The following is an 11,573-nucleotide window of genomic DNA, read 5'->3' on the forward strand; positions in this document are numbered from 1 at the left end:
AACACAACAATCCCATGAGCCAGTTACCATTCATTATTAGCTTAATTTTGTAAATAAGGAGACTGAGGCCAAAAGAGGTTATGTCACACAGTTGGGCAATGGCAGATTATCAACATTTTCTTAATCACTATGATCTACAGACTTCATTCATTCATTCATTCTTCATTCCACAAGTGTTTATTGAGTGTGTACTATGTGCCAGGTGTTAAAGATCCACATGGAGTCAACACAACAGACAAAAAGCCCTGCCTACCAGAGCTAATATTCTAGAGGGAGGAGAAAGACAATAAATAAATCAGTATGGAGTGTGTTAGGAAGTAACAAGTGGTACAGGGTAAAAATAAAGGAGAATGAAGTCGATGGGGGGATTCTGGAGGTAGGTGTTAACAATTTCAGCCTAGATTGGAGGAGTGGGAGGCGCTGCCCAGGAGGAAGACATGCATAGGCTCTGGGAAAGGAGCGAGCCCTGCATGTCTAACAACAGAAAGATGTCGTGAGGAGGAGGAGGGGAGGAGGACATAATTACTGAGAGGTATAAAGGAGGACAGAGCACATGGGGCTCTGCAGCCCTTGGGAGGCCTTTGGGGTAGTTTCCCCAAATGAGTTGGTTCTGCGGCAGGGATAGGAGGTTGCTGCGTTGTGCGGATGTGGTTCTGAGCACCGCACCGAGGACTTGCTCTGACTTTGTGTTCACGGGGCATGCTCCTAGGAGGGAGGCGTGTGGTTGAGAGACCTGTGAGGGGTTCCAAGATGGTCCAGGGGCTGGGAGGGGGAGAGGTATCATGAGAGACGTGGGATGTCAGTCCACACAACAGTCTATTCTTGATTCTATTTTGAAGGTAGCACCAGAGGATTTGCTGCTGGACTGGATGTAGGGTGCAGAAGAAAGAGAGGAATCAAAGTTTGGGGCCTGGACAAGAGGAGACTGGAGCTTCCTTCTGCTGCGAGCAGTTATGGAGAAGGTGCTTTTAGGGGGAGTGGGGACCGGGGATTGAACTCAGGGGCACTCAACCACTGAGCCACATCCCCAGACCTATTTTGTATTTTATTTAGAAACAGTTTTTCACTGAGTTGCTTTGCACCTCGCTGTTGCTGAGGCTGGCTTTGAACTTGGGATCCTCCTGCCTCAGCCTCCCAAACTGCTGGGATTACAGGTGTTCGCCACTGCACCTGGTTGAGAAGGCACTTTATGGGTTTTTGTTCAGTGCTGGGTACCTTGAGCTTGCCTGTTGGGCTGGCCGCTGGAGGGTGGGTCTGAAGTGTAGGGAGAGGCCCAGGTGGGAGACTGGACTCTGAGGTCCCACTGACTGGCAGAGCAGGTGGCCCTAGGGAGCTGTGGGAATTAGGACTACACAGTTGGTAGATGGCAGGGACTCCAACCCTGTGCTGTTTCCCAGATGCTCTGTGTTTATAGCAGCTCAATTCACAATAGCTAAGCTATGGAACCAACCTAGGCGTCCTTCAACAGATGAATGGAAACAGAAAATGTGATATATATATATATATATATATATATATACACACACACACACACACACACACACATACATACACACACACACACAATGGAATCTTACTCAACTATAAAGAAGAATGAAATTATGTCATTTGCTGGTAAATGGATGGAACTGGAGACTATCATGCTAAGTGAAATAAGCCAATCCCCAAAACCAAAGGCAGAATGTTCTCTCTGATATGCAGATGCTACATGCAATAAGGGTGGGGAAGGGAAGAATAGAAGTTCATTGCATTAGATAAAGGGGACTGAAGGGAAGGGAGTGGGGATGGAGATAGGAAGACAGTAGAATGAATTGGGTCCACTGCCTCCTCCTATATAGAGTCAGGACAGGACGAGGCTGGCCGAATGCCTCACCCCCTTCAACAGAGAAGGTAGCTGAGACCCATGTGATTGCCTGACCCTCACCCTGAGCAAGCCACAGAGCGAGAACCCAGGCCTCCTGACTCTTCAGAGATTTTGCATGACAAGATAGCACCGGGAAGGCGCCCTGACAGGTCTGGAATGTGGGAGTGAGGGTGAGGGTGATGACTTGTGCGCCCCATTGGCTGGCCAGGGGCGCCTTTCGGCAGAATTGCTCTCTCACCCAGTGAGGGCTGGGGACGGCTCGTGCTCTTCCTGCTGGGAGGGGCCCGGGCCCCTGGGTGGGGGCCTCACTCAGGCTGCCTCCCTGATTCACTCCAGCCCTCCTGGAGGCCTGAGTCACTTTCTTTCCAGGCTAGAGCTGCTTGTTTGGCAAATCCTTGGATTCTGGTGGGGAGGAATAGGAACTCCTGCCCAGGGCCGGTCCTGTGCATGTGAGGCAGACAGCCACCCACACCTGCCCCAAATCCCTGCCCTGGCCTGGAATTCACTCACTTGTCTCTCCGTCCATCCCACCCACCATTCCCGATGACAGTCTCCATTCAGGTGTTCTGGATGTTGGAGTTCACACACTGAGGCTCAGAGAGGGGCGAAAGCCTGGTTCAAGAGGGCCCATCTGGGAAATAGGGGAGCCAGGTGCGGCCTCAGTCTTGCCTGAAGCCAGGAGCTCTTCCATTTATGGTCACTACTGTCCCTAGGCCTGGCAGCCACCTTTCAACTCTTGGCTGTGATTCTCTGACCTTGTAGAAATTTGTTGATTCCCTTTGTCCTGAGGTTGGTGGAGGAAGGAGACCTGGGATGCGCAAGAGCAGCAGGGTAGAGGTCTTGGGTAGGCTGTGGACTCAGCCACAGCTCCCTGGAAGCAATCAGGATATCAGAGAAGGCAGTTAGGTAAAGGATGTCCCAGGTAGGGAGGCAGCCAGGGGAATGGAACGAACTTGCATTCAGGGGCCAGGAACATAGGGTGGGGAGGAGGTTGGATTGCAGAAGTTTCTGAATACCTTTGGAATGTTCTGGATAGTCCTGGTGAGGGGCCCAGGGGTGCTACCTCTTCCCCCAAGAAGCCTTGCAGCACTAACTCCTCTGGTTTCTCAGCCCTGGCTGGCCCTCCTTCCCCAGCACAGCCTGTACTTCAGAAGGAAAGCCCCAGACTTCCTGGATCATGCCCTGTCTCCCCTGGGAGTGGGTATTGGGTTGCTCACAAGATATCCAGAGTACTGCTAGAGACCTCGGGATGTCAGGAAGTCCAGAGAGTTGCCCGAGAAGAGAATCGCAGCTCAGAAGGACAGACAACATCACAGGACAGGAGGACCACCTGTCCCTAAAGGTGAAGGTAGACGTCTGATCTCCGTGGGGCCATGGGGTCTGAAATTGTAACAGAGGTTATTCACCCTCTTGGACTTGGGCACATCCCTTATTCAAGGCAAATATTCCTGGGAGGAGCATGGCTGCACCCATCCCTATGAATGCCAGGATCAAATGCTTTCTTTCCTGGGTGAGGGAAGCAGAGAAGAGGAGGGTGAGCTGAGGACCTCAGGGCAAGGTGGGGGAACAAAGGCTCCTTGTGTCACTTCATGCCTGATCTGCAGGAGGAGTCACAATAATCCATCCCCACCTTTGACCAGTGCCCTGACAGCTGGGTCAAACTTGCCCTTTCAGTAAGATTCCTGCTGTGTCTTGGGCTTCTTTATTTACGGGGTAATAGGGGCTGATTTAGGGGGATCATGAAAGTGGGTCTTTGAACCCAGTTTCCCTTGGCAGGAAGAGTGTAATTTAGGGAAAGCCAGACCCCCTGCCAGCTAGCCAGTCTTTAGAGGGTACAAAAGATTTGAGTTACAAACATATGCTGCTTAACTCAGGTTTCTAACTGTGACCCCGTCTATAATCAACAAAGGCAAATAGGCTCCACTCCCTCTGAAATTGGGCCCTCAAGTAAAATTTGAAAAACCTGGTGCCTATCTTGACTGTGTATCTGTGCAATGAGCATGAACACGTTGAATGACACAATTACGTGCCACACCTCTCACTTGAGACCCAGCGTCAAAGCCACAAACACCTGAAATCCTGCCACCAAACAATGCTGAACAATCAGCAGTGTTTATTGAGACGGAGTGATTTGCCTTATTCTATAAAGCTTAAAGTCTTTGACACGACTCTCCCAAACAAGTCTTGTTGGGAAAAGCAAAGAGCAAGAACTTGAGGCACGCGGGCAGTGTGTGACCGCGAACCAGAATAAGATCGTTTACAAAATATAAGGTTAAATACACATAACTTAGAGGATGTGGCTAATAGTATCTAGTTCAAAAAAAAGGGGGGGGGGAATTGTCAAACAATAATTTATCAATAGATCGCCTTTATTTAAACAATTTTAAGTAAACTATAATTCCAGTAAATTTGCTGCAAATAGTTGATTCCATATTCTGAACATAAAAATATGAAATTTGTATTAGATGAAAATCTATTTCTCTCCACTTCTACTCAATATGAGTTGAACAAAACCAGTGTCCATGGTTTATTGGGACCACCAAGTGATTTGCTTCCACAGGTTGACCAGCTGTACCATTCTTCCCTATGGCTGGTGGGAGCTACCAGGGAAAGAGGAAAATCAGGGGGTGGGGATGAGGCCATTCCAAGTGTGTGATGTAATAATATATGTGCTTCTGAGTCCGCACTAAATAATGAGACCTAGCAGCAGGTTTAATAATTGTTTTAATTCCAGTGAAGGAATAAGCTTTTTTGTTATTTCAAGATGCTTTCCCAATGACATGTAAATATTCAATTTTGATTGGTGACAAAGTCACAAGTATTTTCTATACGTTTGTGGGGTTTTGCCTCCATGCATAACTGAAAGGTAATAGTTAGGGGTTGGTGCAAATAATGGTACATTTTCTTCCCTATTAAATTCCCCAACCCTCTACATTCTGGCCATGAACATCCAAGTGGTTGAGGGGAAGCAGATAAGGGGTCTCGGGCACTCTACCAAATCCCAGCTGTTGGGGCAGATGTCTGAAGTGGAAAGATCTGAGGCTGAGCTCCCGATGGGGCGTGTGTCCCTGATAGCCCTCCTCAGTGCTTTGCTTAGAAAAGGAAAGAGCAGGAACTTGAGGCACACAGGCAGTGTGTGGCCAAGAACCAGAATAAGGTAATTTACAATATTGTATCAATAAGCCCAGTGAGGCTATGTCCTCCTGTGTCCTGCCTTCCGTGCTCTCCCCTGTTAGCTGCTGCTTATTACTCCTGCTCTGTCCATTACCCATTTCCAATCCTTCTGAGTCAGGGCCTCTTCCTGCTTCTCTCTGTTGATGTCTCATTGGTTCCCCGTAGGATGACCAGAGGGACATTAAGATGTAAAAATTCATCATGCCATCCCCTTCTGAAGATCCATCCTTACAGATTCCTCAGAAAACCTGGAATGGAACAACCATTTGACCCACTCATCCCACTTCTCAGTATATATACCCAAAGGACTTAAAATCAGCATACTACAGTGACACAGCCACATCCATGTTTATAGCAGCTCAATTCACAATAGCTAAGCTATGGAACCAACCTAGGTGCCCTTCAACGGATGAATGGATAAAGAAAATGTAGTACATATACGTATACACAATGGAATCTTACTCAGCCTTAAAGAAGAATGAAATTATGGGCATTTGCTGGTAAATGGATGGAGCTGGAGACTATCATGCTAATCGAAATAAGCCAGTCCTCAAAACCAAAGGCAGAATGTTCTCTCTGATATGCGGATGCTAACATGCAATAAGGGTGGGGAAGGGAAAAGTAGAAGTTCATTGGATTAGGTAAAGAGGACTGAAGGGAAGGGAGGGGGGATGGAGATAGGAAGGACAGTAGGATGAATCGGACATAACTTTCCTGTTCATATATGAGTACACAACTAGTATAAATCCACATCACGTAAAACCACAGAAATGGGAAGTTATACTCCATGTATGTATAATATGTCAAAATACATTCTACAGTCATGGGTAACTAAAAAAGAACAAATTTTAAAAAGTCCTTTCTGGTTCTCTACCTTCACAGTAAGAACAAGAGACAGACCATGATCCTCAAGGACAAACCCTGGCTGCCCCATGCCCGCTCCTCTGCCACCAGGTTCCACCACATGCTCTGGCTGTGCCCTGTTCCTGTGTGCTCCTGGCCTTGGCCCGTAGTTCCCTCGGACAGGGCGCTCCCTGCTCAGATCCCTTCCTTACGCGTGCTCAGTTCTCACTCACACCTTGCTGTTTGCTCTCCGAGGTCCTCCCTTCCACACCTGCTGCTCTGTGCAGTTTGTCTCTCTCACTGGGGATGGCTGCAAGCCCTTCCATGCCACAAAGGCATGGTGATGGTGGAAGTCCCTGTGAATATCCTGCCACTTAGAGAGCCAGTGTGTGCAGGGAGGATTCTGGCTGAAGGCTCCTGCTGATTTCAGGAGTCCTGGAAGATCCAGGGGTGATGTTGGGAACCCAGCCCACAGGCTTGTGGGGTATGGGAAGGCAGGCTGTCTTCCCTGTATGGAACAGAAGGGGCGTGTGCTGTGTGTGTTCCACTATGAACTATGAACCTTTGGTTTAAATCCCCTCATGCAGTTACAATTTTCTTTTCTTTAATTTATATCGTCTTCCTAACAGATTACAAGTTCCAAGGAGGCAAAGGCAGTATGAGCCCAACATCTCAGCCGTTGCTATGATAGGACCTGAGAGTTCTCTCTTCCTGCTCACAGGAAAGGCCTGGGCTCCTTTGTCCCCTGTCCTCCTCTCCCAGACCCAGGCCTCTTCTGCCTCTTGAGCCTGCACACCCTTGGCCGGGTTTCAGTGGCTGTTTTCCTGCTCACTAGTTAAATCATCCCTTACTTGTTTTGCAGGAGGTTGACATGTGACTCAGACCTGGTGTGGCCGGCCCAGGCTTTTGGGGACTCCCAGAGATTGAGTAGGTGCTCAATAAACATGTGCCGAGTTGAGCATCGGCCAAGCTTGGAGCGGAGGGATGGACAGGATGACCTGGTTGGAGGAGGGTGGGGCCCTCAGGCCCTCCCAGGGGAACAGACAGGCCAGGTGCCTGGGGTCAGGGTTCGATTCCCGGTCAGGCGGCTCTGGGAAGGCTTTGGGATGACTGGGGAGTTCCACACCCACTCCCCTGTGATCTGGGCTGGGTGCTCCAGATAGGATCCTGGCACACCCCCCGGTGGCCTGCCCCCACCTGCTCCTGGGGCGGGGGCAGCAGGTGGGGCCCACTTATCACCCATCAGGCCAGCAGGCAGAGCCAGCTGGGCTCCGTGGAGATGACAATCGCACCGGCACTCCTCAGTGGAAAATCACGGCGCCACACGGCCCCTGTCTGTGCATGGGAACCGAAAGGCCTGGGAGACGTGGGCCAGAAGCCCGTGCCATGTTTGGGCCAGGGGAAGAAGCTCAGGCTCCCCTCCAGTGGGCCAGGCAGGGGGGGCCTCCCCTCCGCAGCCCTTTAAAGGGGGTAGTCTTAGGCAGGGTCAGGGTGAACTGAGGGCCAGTCCTTGGCTGCATGGATCTTAGACTCCCAAGGCCTTAGGAAGTAGGTGCAGCCCCCACCCTGCTGCCAGCCCCTTGGGATTTCCTTTTATGTATTTATTTTTTGGTACTGGGGATTGAACTCAGGGGTGCTTAACCACTGGGCTACGTCCCCAGCCCTCTTTTGCATTTATTTAGAGACAGGGTCTCACTGAGTTGCTTAGGGCCTTGATGAGTTGCTGAGGCTGGCTTTGAACTCAAGATCCTCCTGTCTCAGCCTCCCCAGCCACTGGGATCACAGGCTTGTGCCTCAGTGCCCAGCCTCTTGGGATTTTTAATCACGCATTTTCATGAAAACTCAAATTTATTTTTAAACTAATATATAAAAACATAAAAATTGTACATATTTATTAAGCACCATGTGATGTTTTAATACATGTACACATTGTAATGTTAAAAGCAAAGTAAGTCTATTGTTCTCTTCAAACATTTCTTTATGGTGAAAAGATTCAAAATCCTTTTTTCTACTTTTTAAAAAATATCTTTATTTTATTTTTAATGTGGTGCTGAGGATTGGACCCAGTGCCTCACACATGTTAGGTGAGTGCTCTACCTCTGAGCCACAACCCCAGCCCTCTTCTACTTTCTGAAATACACAGTGCAGAATTGTGGTCTACAGTTACCCTAGTGTGTAATCAGAACTTGCTTCTAACTATAATGTAGTACCATCAATCAGCCTTTCCTCAGCCCTCCTGCCTCTCCCCGTACTGTTCCCGGCCTCTGTTAACCCAAGCTTCTACTTTCAAACCCCTTTGAGACCAACTCTTTTTGATTCCACCTATGAGTGAGACCACGTGGTGCTCATCTTTCTGTGCTTGGCTTACTTGACTTAATATAATGATCTCCAGTTCCATCCATGTCATTGTGAATGATAGGATTTCATTCTTTTTTTTTTAATGGCTGAATAGTGTATATGTATCACCTTTTCTCTATCCACTTATCAGTTGATGGACAGTTAGGCTGTTTTCATTGCTTGGCTGTTGTGAACAGTGTGGCAAAAAAACACAGGAGGGGTTCTAAGCACTTCTAATCAGAATCAGCAGGCCTGAATATGCTTTAGTCGTGGTTTCCTGGGCCCCCAATGTGGGTGTGAGTGTGTTTTTGGCAAGGGCTAGTGAGGGGGGCAAGTGCACCTTTTATGGGGGTGTGGCCACTGACCCCTTTATGGACAGGGTGTGCAGTCTGTGAATTTTCCATGTCACTTGACAGTTGCTTTGGATGAACACAAAGGCTTGTGCATAAAACATATGTGCACAAACTCAGCCTACCCTGCACGCGTGTTCACACTGGTGCCTGCAAATCGAGACGCCGGGTACCAGAGCACGCTGGCCAGCTCACACACAAAGACAGATGCACATGCCTCAGGCACATACAGGTCTCCCTGTCGGGGTCAGCTCCCTAACACTCTCCCAGAAGGTGGAGATTGGTGCATATTTCTTGGTGTTCTCTTCCCCCCCCCATATTTTTACTGGTGCATTGTAATTGTGCATAGTGGTGTGATTCTTTGTTACAGGTTTGTAAATTCACAAATATATAACAATGTAATTTGGCCAGTATCATTCCCCAGTGCTTCCCCTTTCCTCTCTTCCCCCCTCCTCTGGATGCTTTGATCTTCATGAGGTCTGCCCCTACCTTTTTTTTTTTTCCTTTTCAAGAGAAAACATATCACCCTTGACTTTCACACTTTGGCTTATATTGTTTAACATAATGTTCTCAAGTTTCATCCATTTCCCTGCAAATGGCATAATTTCATTCTTCTTTATGGCTGAATAAAACTCCATGTGTATATATACCACATTTCCTTTATCCATTCATCGGTTGACGGGCATCTAGCCTGGTTCCATAATTTGGCTATTGTGAATTATGCTGTTATAAACAGGGCATGTGTGTTGCTGGAGTATGCTGACTATTTCTTTAGGATAAATATCAAGAAGTGGTATAGCTGGGTCATATAGTGGTTCCATTCCTAGTCTTTTGAGGAGCATTCATCCTGATTTCTGTAGTGTTGTGCTAATTTACAGCACCCCCCAACAGTGTAAAAGTGTTTCTTTTGCTCCATGTCCTCTCCAGAATTTAGTATTATTTTATTCTTTTTTAAAAGTTTTTTTAAAAAAAATATTTTAATTGTAGATGAATACAATGCCTTTATTTTATTTATTATTTTTTTTATGTGGTGCTGAAGATCAAACCCAGTGCCTTACATGGGCCAGGCGAGTGCCCTACCACTGAGCCCCAGCCCCAGCCCCTCATAATCTGTCTTCTTGATGACTGTCATTCTGGCTGGAGTAAGATGAAAGAAATCTCAGTGTAGTTTTGATTTGCATTTCCCAAATTGCTAATGATGTGAAACATTTTCTCCTATGTTTTTGGCCATTTGTATTTCTCCTTTTGAGAAATATATATTTTTTAGTTCACTTGCTGATTAATTGGGTCATTCTTTTGATGTTTTGAGTTCTTTATCTATTCTTTTCTCCCATTCTGTAGGTTCTCTCTTCACATTCTTAATGATTTCCTTTGCTGTTCAGAAGGTTTTTAAATTCGATGCCATCCCATTTATGAACTCTTGGCTTTAGTTCCTGAGTTTTAGCGGTCCTATCGAGAAACTCATTGGGTGCCTATATGTTGGAGTGTTGACCCTATATTTTCTTCAAGGACTTGCTTAGTTTCTGATTCAATTTCTATGTCTTTGATCCATTTTGAGTCGACTTTTGTGCAAGGTGAGAGAGAAGGGTCTAGTCTCATTCTTCTATGTGTAGATAACCAGTTTTCTCAGCACTATTTGTTTAAAACTCTATGTTTAAAACTCTAATGTATGTTTCTGGCAGTTTTGTCAAGGATCACATGACCCTATCTGTGTGGGTTTTCTCTGTGACTTCTGTTTTTGTACCATTGGTCTATGTGTCTGTATTTATGCCCCCACCATGCAGTTGTTACCACAGCTCAGTAGTATAATTCGAAGTCAAATATTGTAATGCCTTCAGAATTGTTTATTTGGCTTAGAATTGCTTTGGTATTCTGGGTCTTTTATTCTTCCAAATGAATTTTAGAATGGTCTTGTCTAGCTTTGTGAAGAATGTCATTAGTATTTTGATTGGGATTGCATTGAATCTATATATTGGTTTTGGTGGTAAGGCCATTTTAACAATGTCAACTCTGCCTGTCCATGAACATGGGAAGTTTTTACCTCTTCTTGTGTCTTTTTCAATTTTTCTTCACTGTTCTGTAGTTTTCATGGTACATGACTTTCGCCTTTTTGGTTGGATTTATTCCTGTGTATTTTTTTTAAGTTATTGTGAATGGGATGGTTTTCCAGATTTCTTCCTCTGCAAGCTATTGATTTTTTTTACATTGATTCTGTAACCTGATATTTTGCTGAATTTGTTTATCAGCTCTAGAAATTTTCTAGATATTTTGGGGTCATCTACATATGAGATTATGCCATCAGAAAACAGATAATTTTAACTTGTTTTCCTATTTCCTTTCATATCCTTCTCTTGCCTGAATGCTCTGGCTAGGACTTCAAAAACTATATTGAATAGGAGTGGTGAGAGTGGACATCCTTATCTGTTCTGAATTTGAAAGGAAGTGCTTTCAGTTTTTGCCCAATTTCTATGATTCTGGTTCCTATTCAATGCATTAAAAACCATACCTGTAATAGAACTGTTTTGTATAAGTTTATTTCTCATGTCATGAACACTCTTTGTAAACATTATTTTAAATCATTACATAATCTATTGTCGTATGGGTGGACCATAATTTATTAAACCAATCCCCTATTATTGGACATGTAAATTGTATTTGTTTTTCACAACACTGTGCGGAAATCTTTATCCACTTATCAGATGATTTCTCTGGGCTGAATTCCCAGAAACTGCACTGCTGGGTCAAAGGGTTACACATTTAAAAAGGCCCTTTGATTCATATTAAATTAACTGATTGATCACTTTATATTATTGTTTTGAAATAATCACTTTATACTTCTATCAGCAGCTCCTTTTCTTGTTCCCTTGCTAATCCTGGAAATTCTTATTTTAAAATCATTTATTAATGTCACATACAAGATAGTTTTCGTCATTCTTTTTATTTGCATTTGTGAATTATTCATGATTGTTAGTTCTTCATTTTCATTTCCATTTGGTCCACTTAAT

General features: G+C 45.6%; 1 long non-coding RNA gene across 3 annotated transcripts; it reads left to right on the forward strand.

The window, feature by feature from the left end:
* Nucleotides 1-585: 585 nt before the first annotated feature.
* On the forward strand, nt 586-5,644 carry LOC131423740 (uncharacterized). Of its 3 annotated transcripts, none has more exons than XR_009225687.1 (4): nt 586-962; nt 1,839-2,013; nt 2,975-3,206; nt 5,204-5,644. It is a non-coding gene; the product is annotated as an uncharacterized LOC131423740 (long non-coding RNA). The 3 variants fall into 3 exon arrangements; XR_009225688.1 differs by having other exon boundaries at nt 586-735; nt 840-962; nt 1,839-3,206; XR_009225686.1 differs by having other exon boundaries at nt 1,839-3,206.
* The last annotated feature ends 5,929 nt before the right edge of the window (nt 5,645-11,573 follow it).

Source organism: Marmota monax, unplaced genomic scaffold, assembly GCF_021218885.2.
Source record: "Marmota monax isolate L192 unplaced genomic scaffold, Marmota_monax_Labrador192_F-V1.1 WCK01_AAM20220418_F8-fsc00106, whole genome shotgun sequence".
Lineage (NCBI taxonomy): Eukaryota > Metazoa > Chordata > Mammalia > Rodentia > Sciuridae > Marmota > Marmota monax.